This window comes from Phyllobates terribilis, unplaced genomic scaffold (genome assembly GCF_046119375.1).
Source record: "Phyllobates terribilis strain yellow unplaced genomic scaffold, ASM4611937v1 Scaffold_11__3_contigs__length_659146591, whole genome shotgun sequence".
NCBI classification, from domain to species: Eukaryota; Metazoa; Chordata; class Amphibia; order Anura; family Dendrobatidae; genus Phyllobates; species Phyllobates terribilis.
The window spans coordinates 46,733,861-46,747,617 of NW_027362771.1; positions in this window are offsets into that span (position 1 = coordinate 46,733,861).

Sequence of the window (13,757 nt, forward strand, 5' to 3'; positions counted from 1 at the left end):
TTTGGAACTCTCCTGGGGTACCGTCACACATATTATTCCCTCATTTAGTGGATATTTTCACAAAAAAGTGAAATTTTCAAAAATCCAGAAAATTTGCTGAAAACGACTAAATATCAAGGACTCATTGGGCGAATCGCTCTGGAACTGAAATCGGAACGCTCACTGACATTTCCCCTATCTGAAAGTCTGATAAACGGCGGAAAAATGACTAAGTCCAAAAAAAAAATGTTTTCAACTTTTTTCAATTTTACCCCCATTGGATATATATTCTACCCACACACATTTGGAACTCTCCTGGGGTACCCTCACACATATTATTCCCTCATTTAGTGGATATTTTCACAAAAAAGTGAAATTTTCAAAAATCCAGAAAATTGGCTGAAAACGACTAAATATCAAGGACTCATTGGGCGAATCGCTCTGGAACTGAAATCGGAATGCTCATTAACATTTCCCCTATCTGAAAGTCTGATAAACGCCGGACAAATGACTAAGTCCAAAAAAAAATTTTTTTCAACTTTTTTCAATTTTACCCCTTTGGGATATATATTCTACCCACACACATTTTGAACTCTCCTGGGGTACCCTCACACATATTATTCCCTCATTTAGTGGATATTTTCATAAAAAAGTGAAATTTTAAAAAATCCAAATTATTGGATGAAAACGACGAAATATCAAGGACTCATTGGGCGAATCGCTCTGGAACTGAAATCGGAACGCTTACTGACATTTCCCCTATCTGAAAGTCTGATAAACGCTGGAAAAATGAGTAAGTCCAAAAAAAAAAAGTTTTTTAACTTTTTTCAATTTTACCCCCGTGGGATATTTATTCTACCCACACACATTTGGAACTTTCCTGGGGTACCCTCACCCATATTATTCCCTCATTTAGTGGATATTTTCACAAAAAAGTGAAATTTTCAAAAATCCAGAAAATTGGCTGAAAACTACTAAATATCAAGGACTCATTGGGCGAATCGCTCTGGAACTGAAATCGGAATGCTCATTAACATTTCCCCTATCTGAAAGTCTGATAAACGCCAGACAAATGACTAAGTCCAAAAAAAAATTTTTTTCAACTTTTTTCAATTTTACCCCCGTGGGATATATATTCTACCCACACACATTTTGAACTCTCCTGGGGTACCCTCACACATATTATTCCCTCATTTAGTGGATATTTTCACAAAAAAGTGAAATTTTCTAAAATCCAGAAAATTGGCTGAAAACGACTAAATATCAAGGACTCATTGGGCAAATCGCTCTGGAACTGAAATCGGAATGCTCATTAACATTTCCCCTATCTGAAAGTCTGATAAACGCCGGAAAAATGACTAAGTCCAAAAAAATTATTTTTTCAACTTTTTTCAATTTTACCCCCATTGGATATATATTCTACCCACACACATTTGGAAGTCTCCTGGGGTACCCTCACACATATTTTTCCCTCATTTAGTGGATATTTTCACAAAAAAAGTGAAATTTTCAAAAATCCAGAAAATTGGCTGAAAATGACTAAATATCAAGGACTCATTGGGTGAATCACTCTGGAACTGAAATCGGAACGCTCACTGACATTTCCCCTATCTGAAAGTCTGATAAACGCTGGAAAAATGAGTAAGTCCAAAAAAAAAAAGTTTTTTAACTTTTTTCAATTTTACCCCCGTGGGATATATATTCTACCCACACACATATGGAACTTTCCTGGGGTACCCTCACCCATATTATTCCCTCATTTAGTGGATATTTTCACAAAAAAGTGAAATTTTCAAAAATCCAGAGATTTGGCTGAAAGCGACTAAATATAAAGGACTCATTGGGCGAATCGCTCTGGAACTGAAATCGGAATGCTCACTGAGATTTCCCCTATCTGAAAGTCTGATAAACGCCGGAAAAATGACCGAGTGCAAAAAAAAATTTTTTTCAACTTTTTTCAATTTTACCCCCGTGGGATATATAATTCTACCCACACACATTTGGAAGTCTCCTGGGGTACCGTCACACATATTATTCCTTCATTTAGTGGATATTTTCACAAAAAAGTGAAATTTTCAAAAATCCAGAAAATTGGCTGAAAACAACTAAATATCAAGGACTCATTGGGTGAATCGCTCTGGAACTGAAATCGGAACGCTCACTGACATTTCCTCTATCTGAAAGTCTGATAACCGCTGGAAAAATGACTAAGTCCAAAAAAAAAATTTTTTCAACTTTTTTCAATTTTCCCCCCATTGGATATATATTCTACCCACACACATTTGGAACTCTCCTGGGGTACCCTCACACATATTATTCCCTCATTTAGTGGATATTTTCACAAAAAAGTGAAATTTTCAAAAATCCAAATTATTGGCTGAAAACGACTAAATATCAAGGACTAATTGGGTGAATTGCTCTGGAACTGAAATCGGAATGCTCACTGACATTTCCCGTATCTGAAAGTCTGATAAACGCCGGAAAAATGACTAAGTCCAAAAAAAAATTTTTTTCAACTTTTTTCAATTTTACCGCCGTGGGATTTGTAATTCTACCCACACACATTTGGAAGTCTCCTGGGGTACCCTCACACATATTATTCCTTCATTTAGTGGATATTTTCACAAAAAAGTGAAATTTTCAAAAATCCAGAAAATTGGCTGAAAACGACTAAATATCAAGGACTCATTGGGTGAATCGCTCTGGAACTGAAATCGGAACGCTCACTGACATTTGCCCTATCTGAAAATCTGATAAACGCCGGAAAAAAGACTAAGTCCAAAAAAAAATTTTTTTCAACTTTTTTCAATTTTACCCCCGTGGGATATATATTCTACCCAGACACATTTTGAACTCTCCTGGGGCACCCTCACACATATTATTCCCTCATTTAGTGGATATTTTCACAAAAAAGTGAAATTTTCTAAAATCCAGAAAATTGGCTGAAAACGACTAAATATCAAGGACTCATTGGGCGAATCGCTCTGGAACTGAAATCGGAATGCTCATTAATATTTCCCCTATCTGAAAGTCTGATAAACGGCGGAAAAATGACTAAGTCCAAAAAAAAAAAGTTTTTTAACTTTTTTCAATTTTACCCCCGTGGGATATATATTCTACCCACACACATATGGAACTTTCCTGGGGTACCCTCACCCATATTATTCCCTCATTTAGTGGATATTTTCACAAAAAAGTGAAATTTTCAAAAATCCAGAAAATTGGCTGAAAACTACTAAATATCAAGGACTCATTGGGCGAATCGCTCTGGAACTGAAATTGGAATGCTCATTAACATTTCCCCTATCTGAAAGTCTGATAAACGCCAGACAAATGACTAAGTCCAAAAAAAAATTTTTTTCAACTTTTTTCAATTTTACCCCCGTGGGATATATATTCTACCCACACACATTTTGAACTCTCCTGGGGTACCCTCACACATATTATTCCCTCATTTAGTGGATATTTTCACAAAAAAGTGAAATTTTCTAAAATCCAGAAAATTGGCTGAAAACGACTAAATATCAAGGACTCATTGGGCAAATCGCTCTGGAACTGAAATCGGAATGCTCATTAACATTTCCCCTATCTGAAAGTCTGATAAATGCCGGAAAAATGACTAAGTCCAAAAAAATTATTTTTTCAACTTTTTTCAATTTTACCCCCATTGGATATATATTCTACCCACACACATTTGGAACTCTCCTGGGGTACCCTCACACATGTTATTCCCTCATTTAGTGGATATTTTCACAAAAAAGTGAAATTTTCAAAAATCCAAATTATTGGCTGAAAACGACTAAATATCAAGGACTAATTGGGTGAATTGCTCTGGAACTGAAATCGGAATGCTCACTGACATTTCCCGTATCTGAAAGTCTGATAAACGCCGGAAAAATGACTAAGTCCCAAAAAAAATTTTTTGTCAACTTTTTTCAATTTTACCCCGTGGGATATATAATTCTACCCACACACATTTGGAACTCTCCTGGGGTACCCTCACACATATTATTCCCTCATTTAGTTGATATTTTCACAAAAAAGTGAAATTTTCAAAAATCCAAATTATTGGCTGAAAACGACTAAATATCAAGGACTCAATGGGTGAATCGCTCTGGAACTGAAATCGGAACGCTCACTGACATTTGCCCTATCTGAAAATCTGATAAACGCCGGAAAAATGACTAAGTCCAAAAAAAAATTTTTTTCAACTTTTTTCAATTTTACCCCCGTGGGATATATATTCTACCCAGACACATTTTGAACTCTCCTGGGGCACCCTCACACATATTATTCCCTCATTTAGTGGATATTTTCACAAAAAAGTGAAATTTTCTAAAATCCAGAAAATTGGCTGAAAACGACTAAACATCAAGGACTCATTGGGCGAATCGCTCTGGAACTGAAATCGGAATGCTCATTAATATTTCCCCTATCTGAAAGTCTGATAAACGCCGGAAAAATGACTAAGTCCAAAAAAAAATTTTTTTCAACTTTTTTCAATTTTACCCCCGTGGGATATATATTCTACCCACACACATTTTGAACTCTCCTGGGGCACCCTCACACATATTATTCCCTCATTTAGTGGATATTTTCACAAAAAAGTGAAATTTTCTAAAATCCCGAAAATTGGCTGAAAACGACTAAATATCAAGGACTCATTGGGCAAATCGCTCTGGAATTGAAATCGGAATGCTCATTAACATTTCCCCTATCTGAAAGTCTGATAAACGCCGGAAAAATGACTAAGTCCAAAAAAAATTTTTTTTCAACTTTTTTCAATTTTACCCCCGTGGGATATATATTCTACCCACACACATTTTGAACTCTCCTGGGGCTCCCTCACACATATTATTCCCTCATTTAGTGGATATTTTCACAAAAAAGTGAAATTTTCTAAAATTCAGAAAATTGGCTGAAAACGACTAAATATCAAGGACTCATTGGGCGAATCGCTCTGGAACTGAAATCGGAACACTTACTGACATTTCCCCCATCTGAAAGTCTGATAAACGGCAGAAAAATGACTAAGTCCAAAAAAATTATTTTTTCAACTTTTTTCAATTTTACCCCCATTGGATATATATTCTACCCACACACATTTGGAACTCTCCTGGGGTACCCTCACACATATTATTCCCTCATTTAGTGGATATTTTCACAAAAAAGTGAAATTTTCAAAAATCCAGAGATTTGGCTGAAAGCGACTAAATATCAAGGACTCATTGGGCGTATCGCTCTGGAACTGAAATCGGAATGCTCACTGAGATTTCCTCTATCTGAAAGTCTGATAAACGCCGGAAAAATGACCGAGTGCAAAAAAAAATTTTTTTAAACTTTTTTCAATTTTACCCCCGTGGGATATATAATTCTACCCACACACATTTGGAAGTCTCCTGGGGTACCCTCACACATATTATTCCTTCATTTAGTGGATATTTTCACAAAAAAGTGAAATTTTCAAAAATCCAAATTATTGGCTGAAAACAACTAAATATCAAGGACTCATTGGGTGAATCGCTCTGGAACTGAAATCGGAACGCTCACTGACATTTGCCCTATCTGAAAATCTGATAAACGGCGGAAAAATGACTAAATCCAAAAAAAAATTTTTTTCACTTTTTTCAATTTTCCCCCCATTGGATATATATTCTACCCACACACATTTGGAACTCTCCTGGGGTACCCTCACACATATTATTCCATCATTTAGTGGATATTTTCACAAAAAAGTGAAATTTTCAAAAATCCAATTTATTGGCTGAAAACGACTAAATATCAAGGACTCATTGGGTGAATCGCTCTGGAACTGAAATCGGAATGCTCACTGACATTTGCCCTATCTGAAAATCTGATAAACGGCGGAAAAATGACTAAGTCCAAAAAAAAAATTTTTTCAACTTTTTTCAATTTTCCCCCCATTGGATATATATTATACCCACACACATTTTGAACTCTCCTGGTGCACACTCACACATATTATTCCCTCATTAAGTGGATATTTTCACACAAAAGTGAAATTTTCAAAAATCCAAATTATTGGATGAAAACGACTAAATATCAAGGACTCATTGGGCGAATCGCTCTGGAACTGAAATCGGAACGCTCATAGACATTTCCCCTATCTGAAAGTCTGATAAACGGCGGAAAAATGACTAAGTCCAAAAAAAAATTTTTTTCAACTTTTTTCAATTTTACCGCCGTGGGATTTATAATTCTACCCACACACATTTGGAAGTCTCCTGGGGTACCCTCACACATATTATTCCTTCATTTAGTGGATATTTTCACAAAAAAGTGAAATTTTCAAAAATCCAGAAAATTGGCTGAAAACGACTAAATATCAAGGACTCATTGGGTGAATCGCTCTGGAACTGAAATCGGAACGCTAACTGACATTTGCCCTATCTGAAAATCTGATAAACGCCGGAAAAAAGACTAAGTCCAAAAAAAAATTTTTTTCAACTTTTTTCAATTTTACCCCCATTGGATATATATTCTACCCACACACATTTGGAAGTCTCCTGGGGTACCCTCACACATATTTTTCCCTCATTTAGTGGATATTTTCACAAAAAAAGTGAAATTTTCAAAAATCCAGAAAATTGGCTGAAAATGACTAAATATCAAGGACTCATTGGGTGAATCACTCTGGAACTGAAATCGGAACGCTCACTGACATTTCCCCTATCTGAAAGTCTGATAAACGCTGGAAAAATGAGTAAGTCCAAAAAAAAAAAGTTTTTTAACTTTTTTCAATTTTACCCCCGTGGGATATATATTCTACCCACACACATATGGAACTTTCCTGGGGTACCCTCACCCATATTATTCCCTCATTTAGTGGATATTTTCACAAAAAAGTGAAATTTTCAAAAATCCAGAGATTTGGCTGAAAGCGACTAAATATAAAGGACTCATTGGGCGAATCGCTCTGGAACTGAAATCGGAATGCTCACTGAGATTTCCCCTATCTGAAAGTCTGATAAACGCCGGAAAAATGACCGAGTGCAAAAAAAAATTTTTTTCAACTTTTTTCAATTTTACCCCCGTGGGATATATAATTCTACCCACACACATTTGGAAGTCTCCTGGGGTACCGTCACACATATTATTCCTTCATTTAGTGGATATTTTCACAAAAAAGTGAAATTTTCAAAAATCCAGAAAATTGGCTGAAAACAACTAAATATCAAGGACTCATTGGGTGAATCGCTCTGGAACTGAAATCGGAACGCTCACTGACATTTCCTCTATCTGAAAGTCTGATAACCGCTGGAAAAATGACTAAGTCCAAAAAAAAAATTTTTTCAACTTTTTTCAATTTTCCCCCCATTGGATATATATTCTACCCACACACATTTGGAACTCTCCTGGGGTACCCTCACACATATTATTCCCTCATTTAGTGGATATTTTCACAAAAAAGTGAAATTTTCAAAAATCCAAATTATTGGCTGAAAACGACTAAATATCAAGGACTAATTGGGTGAATTGCTCTGGAACTGAAATCGGAATGCTCACTGACATTTCCCGTATCTGAAAGTCTGATAAACGCCGGAAAAATGACTAAGTCCAAAAAAAAATTTTTTTCAACTTTTTTCAATTTTACCGCCGTGGGATTTGTAATTCTACCCACACACATTTGGAAGTCTCCTGGGGTACCCTCACATATATTATTCCTTCATTTAGTGGATATTTTCACAAAAAAGTGAAATTTTCAAAAATCCAGAAAATTGGCTGAAAATGACTAAATATCAAGGACTCATTGGGTGAATCGCTCTGGAACTGAAATCGGAACGCTCACTGACATTTGCCCTATCTGAAAATCTGATAAACGCCGGAAAAAAGACTAAGTCCAAAAAAAAATTTTTTTCAACTTTTTTCAATTTTACCCCCGTGGGATATATATTCTACCCAGACACATTTTGAACTCTCCTGGGGCACCCTCACACATATTATTCCCTCATTTAGTGGATATTTTCACAAAAAAGTGAAATTTTCTAAAATCCAGAAAATTGGCTGAAAACGACTAAATATCAAGGACTCATTGGGTGAATCGCTCTGGAACTGAAATCGGAATGCTCATTAATATTTCCCCTATCTGAAAGTCTGATAAACGGCGGAAAAATGACTAAGTCCAAAAAAAAATTTTTTTCAACTTTTTTCAATTTTACCCCCATTGGATATATATTCTACCCACACACATTTGGAAGTCTCCTGGGGTACCCTCACACATATTTTTCCCTCATTTAGTGGATATTTTCACAAAAAAAGTGAAATTTTCAAAAATCCAGAAAATTGGCTGAAAATGACTAAATATCAAGGACTCATTGGGTGAATCACTCTGGAACTGAAATCGGAACGCTCACTGACATTTCCCCTATCTGAAAGTCTGATAAACGCTGGAAAAATGAGTAAGTCCAAAAAAAAAAAGTTTTTTAACTTTTTTCAATTTTACCCCCGTGGGATATATATTCTACCCACACACATATGGAACTTTCCTGGGGTACCCTCACCCATATTATTCCCTCATTTAGTGGATATTTTCACAAAAAAGTGAAATTTTCAAAAATCCAGAAAATTGGCTGAAAACTACTAAATATCAAGGACTCATTGGGCGAATCGCTCTGGAACTGAAATCGGAATGCTAATTAACATTTCCCCTATCTGAAAGTCTGATAAACGCCAGACAAATGACTAAGTCCAAAAAAAAATTTTTTTCAACTTTTTTCAATTTTACCCCCGTGGGATATATATTCTACCCACACACATTTTGAACTCTCCTGGGGTACCCTCACACATATTATTCCCTCATTTAGTGGATATTTTCACAAAAAAGTGAAATTTTCTAAAATCCAGAAAATTGGCTGAAAACGACTAAATATCAAGGACTCATTGGGCAAATCGCTCTGGAACTGAAATCGGAATGCTCATTAACATTTCCCCTATCTGAAAGTCTGATAAATGCCGGAAAAATGACTAAGTCCAAAAAAATTATTTTTTCAACTTTTTTCAATTTTACCCCCATTGGATATATATTCTACCCACACACATTTGGAACTCTCCTGGGGTACCCTCACACATATTATTCCCTCATTTAGTGGATATTTTCACAAAAAAGTGAAATTTTCAAAAATCCAAATTATTGGCTGAAAACGACTAAATATCAAGGACTAATTGGGTGAATTGCTCTGGAACTGAAATCGGAATGCTCACTGACATTTCCCGTATCTGAAAGTCTGATAAACGCCGGAAAAATGACTAAGTCCAAAAAAAAATTTTTTTCAACTTTTTTCAATTTTACCCCCGTGGGATTTGTAATTCTACCCACACACATTTGGAAGTCTCCTGGGGTACCCTCACACATATTATTCCTTCATTTAGTGGATATTTTCACAAAAAAGTGAAATTTTCAAAAATCCAGAGATTTGGCTGAAAGCGACTAAATATAAAGGACTCATTGGGTGAATCGCTCTGGAACTGAAATCGGAATACTCACTGAGATTTCCCCTATCTGAAAGTCTGATAAACGCCGGAAAAATGACCGAGTGCAAAAAAAAATTTTTTTCAACTTTTTTCAATTTTACCCCCGTGGGATATATAATTCTACCCACACACATTTGGAAGTCTCCTGGGGTACCGTCACACATATTATTCCTTCATTTAGTGGATATTTTCACAAAAAAGTGAAATTTTCAAAAATCCAGAAAATTGGCTGAAAACAACTAAATATCAAGGACTCATTGGGTGAATCGCTCTGGAACTGAAATCGGAACGCTCACTGACATTTCCTCTATCTGAAAGTCTGATAACCGCTGGAAAAATGACTAAGTCCAAAAAAAAAATTTTTTCAACTTTTTTCAATTTTCCCCCCATTGGATATATATTCTACCCACACACATTTGGAACTCTCCTGGGGTACCCTCACACATATTATTCCCTCATTTAGTGGATATTTTCACAAAAAAGTGAAATTTTCAAAAATCCAAATTATTGGCTGAAAACGACTAAATATCAAGGACTAATTGGGTGAATTGCTCTGGAACTGAAATCGGAATGCTCACTGACATTTCCCGTATCTGAAAGTCTGATAAACGCCGGAAAAATGACTAAGTCCAAAAAAAAATTTTTTTCAACTTTTTTCAATTTTACCGCCGTGGGATTTGTAATTCTACCCACACACATTTGGAAGTCTCCTGGGGTACCCTCACATATATTATTCCTTCATTTAGTGGATATTTTCACAAAAAAGTGAAATTTTCAAAAATCCAGAAAATTGGCTGAAAATGACTAAATATCAAGGACTCATTGGGTGAATCGCTCTGGAACTGAAATCGGAACGCTCACTGACATTTGCCCTATCTGAAAATCTGATAAACGCCGGAAAAAAGACTAAGTCCAAAAAAAAATTTTTTTCAACTTTTTTCAATTTTACCCCCGTGGGATATATATTCTACCCAGACACATTTTGAACTCTCCTGGGGCACCCTCACACATATTATTCCCTCATTTAGTGGATATTTTCACAAAAAAGTGAAATTTTCTAAAATCCAGAAAATTGGCTGAAAACGACTAAATATCAAGGACTCATTGGGTGAATCGCTCTGGAACTGAAATCGGAATGCTCATTAATATTTCCCCTATCTGAAAGTCTGATAAACGGCGGAAAAATGACTAAGTCCAAAAAAAAATTTTTTTCAACTTTTTTCAATTTTACCCCCATTGGATATATATTCTACCCACACACATTTGGAAGTCTCCTGGGGTACCCTCACACATATTTTTCCCTCATTTAGTGGATATTTTCACAAAAAAAGTGAAATTTTCAAAAATCCAGAAAATTGGCTGAAAATGACTAAATATCAAGGACTCATTGGGTGAATCACTCTGGAACTGAAATCGGAACGCTCACTGACATTTCCCCTATCTGAAAGTCTGATAAACGCTGGAAAAATGAGTAAGTCCAAAAAAAAAAAGTTTTTTAACTTTTTTCAATTTTACCCCCGTGGGATATATATTCTACCCACACACATATGGAACTTTCCTGGGGTACCCTCACCCATATTATTCCCTCATTTAGTGGATATTTTCACAAAAAAGTGAAATTTTCAAAAATCCAGAAAATTGGCTGAAAACTACTAAATATCAAGGACTCATTGGGCGAATCGCTCTGGAACTGAAATCGGAATGCTAATTAACATTTCCCCTATCTGAAAGTCTGATAAACGCCAGACAAATGACTAAGTCCAAAAAAAAATTTTTTTCAACTTTTTTCAATTTTACCCCCGTGGGATATATATTCTACCCACACACATTTTGAACTCTCCTGGGGTACCCTCACACATATTATTCCCTCATTTAGTGGATATTTTCACAAAAAAGTGAAATTTTCTAAAATCCAGAAAATTGGCTGAAAACGACTAAATATCAAGGACTCATTGGGCAAATCGCTCTGGAACTGAAATCGGAATGCTCATTAACATTTCCCCTATCTGAAAGTCTGATAAATGCCGGAAAAATGACTAAGTCCAAAAAAATTATTTTTTCAACTTTTTTCAATTTTACCCCCATTGGATATATATTCTACCCACACACATTTGGAACTCTCCTGGGGTACCCTCACACATATTATTCCCTCATTTAGTGGATATTTTCACAAAAAAGTGAAATTTTCAAAAATCCAAATTATTGGCTGAAAACGACTAAATATCAAGGACTAATTGGGTGAATTGCTCTGGAACTGAAATCGGAATGCTCACTGACATTTCCCGTATCTGAAAGTCTGATAAACGCCGGAAAAATGACTAAGTCCAAAAAAAAATTTTTTTCAACTTTTTTCAATTTTACCCCCGTGGGATTTGTAATTCTACCCACACACATTTGGAAGTCTCCTGGGGTACCCTCACACATATTATTCCTTCATTTAGTGGATATTTTCACAAAAAAGTGAAATTTTCAAAAATCCAGAAAATTGGCTGAAAACGACTAAATATCAAGGACTCATTGGGTGAATCGCTCTGGAACTGAAATCGGAACGCTCACTGACATTTCCTCTATCTGAAAGTCTGATAACCGCTGGAAAAATGACTAAGTCCCAAAAAAAATTTTTTGTCAACTTTTTTCAATTTTACCCCGTGGGATATATAATTCTACCCACACACATTTGGAACTCTCCTGGGGTACCCTCACACATATTATTCCCTCATTTAGTTGATATTTTCACAAAAAAGTGAAATTTTCAAAAATCCAAATTATTGGCTGAAAACGACTAAATATCAAGGACTCAATGGGTGAATCGCTCTGGAACTGAAATCGGAACGCTCACTGACATTTGCCCTATCTGAAAATCTGATAAACGCCGGAAAAATGACTAAGTCCAAAAAAAAATTTTTTTCAACTTTTTTCAATTTTACCCCCGTGGGATATATATTCTACCCAGACACATTTTGAACTCTCCTGGGGCACCCTCACACATATTATTCCCTCATTTAGTGGATATTTTCACAAAAAAGTGAAATTTTCTAAAATCCAGAAAATTGGCTGAAAACGACTAAACATCAAGGACTCATTGGGCGAATCGCTCTGGAACTGAAATCGGAATGCTCATTAATATTTCCCCTATCTGAAAGTCTGATAAACGCCGGAAAAATGACTAAGTCCAAAAAAAAATTTTTTTCAACTTTTTTCAATTTTACCGCCGTGGGATTTGTAATTCTACCCACACACATTTGGAAGTCTCCTGGGGTACCCTCACATATATTATTCCTTCATTTAGTGGATATTTTCACAAAAAAGTGAAATTTTCAAAAATCCAGAAAATTGGCTGAAAACGACTAAATATCAAGGACTCATTGGGTGAATCGCTCTGGAACTGAAATCGGAACGCTCACTGACATTTGCCCTATCTGAAAATCTGATAAACGCCGGAAAAAAGACTAAGTCCAAAAAAATTATTTTTTCAACTTTTTTCAATTTTACCCCCATTGGATATATATTCTACCCACACACATTTGGAACTCTCCTGGGGTACCCTCACACATATTATTCCCTCATTTAGTGGATATTTTCACAAAAAAGTGAAATTTTCAAAAATCCAAATTATTGGCTGAAAACGACTAAATATCAAGGACTAATTGGGTGAATTGCTCTGGAACTGAAATCGGAATGCTCACTGACATTTCCCGTATCTGAAAGTCTGATAAACGCCGGAAAAATGACTAAGTCCAAAAAAAAATTTTTTTCAACTTTTTTCAATTTTACCCCCGTGGGATTTGTAATTCTACCCACACACATTTGGAAGTCTCCTGGGGTACCCTCACACATATTATTCCTTCATTTAGTGGATATTTTCACAAAAAAGTGAAATTTTCAAAAATCCAGAAAATTGGCTGAAAACGACTAAATATCAAGGACTCATTGGGTGAATCGCTCTGGAACTGAAATCGGAACGCTCACTGACATTTCCTCTATCTGAAAGTCTGATAACCGCTGGAAAAATGACTAAGTCCCAAAAAAAATTTTTTGTCAACTTTTTTCAATTTTACCCCGTGGGATATATAATTCTACCCACACACATTTGGAACTCTCCTGGGGTACCCTCACACATATTATTCCCTCATTTAGTTGATATTTTCACAAAAAAGTGAAATTTTCAAAAATCCAAATTATTGGCTGAAAACGACTAAATATCAAGGACTCAATGGGTGAATCGCTCTGGAACTGAAATCGGAACGCTCACTGACATTTGCCCTATCTGAAAATCTGATAAACGC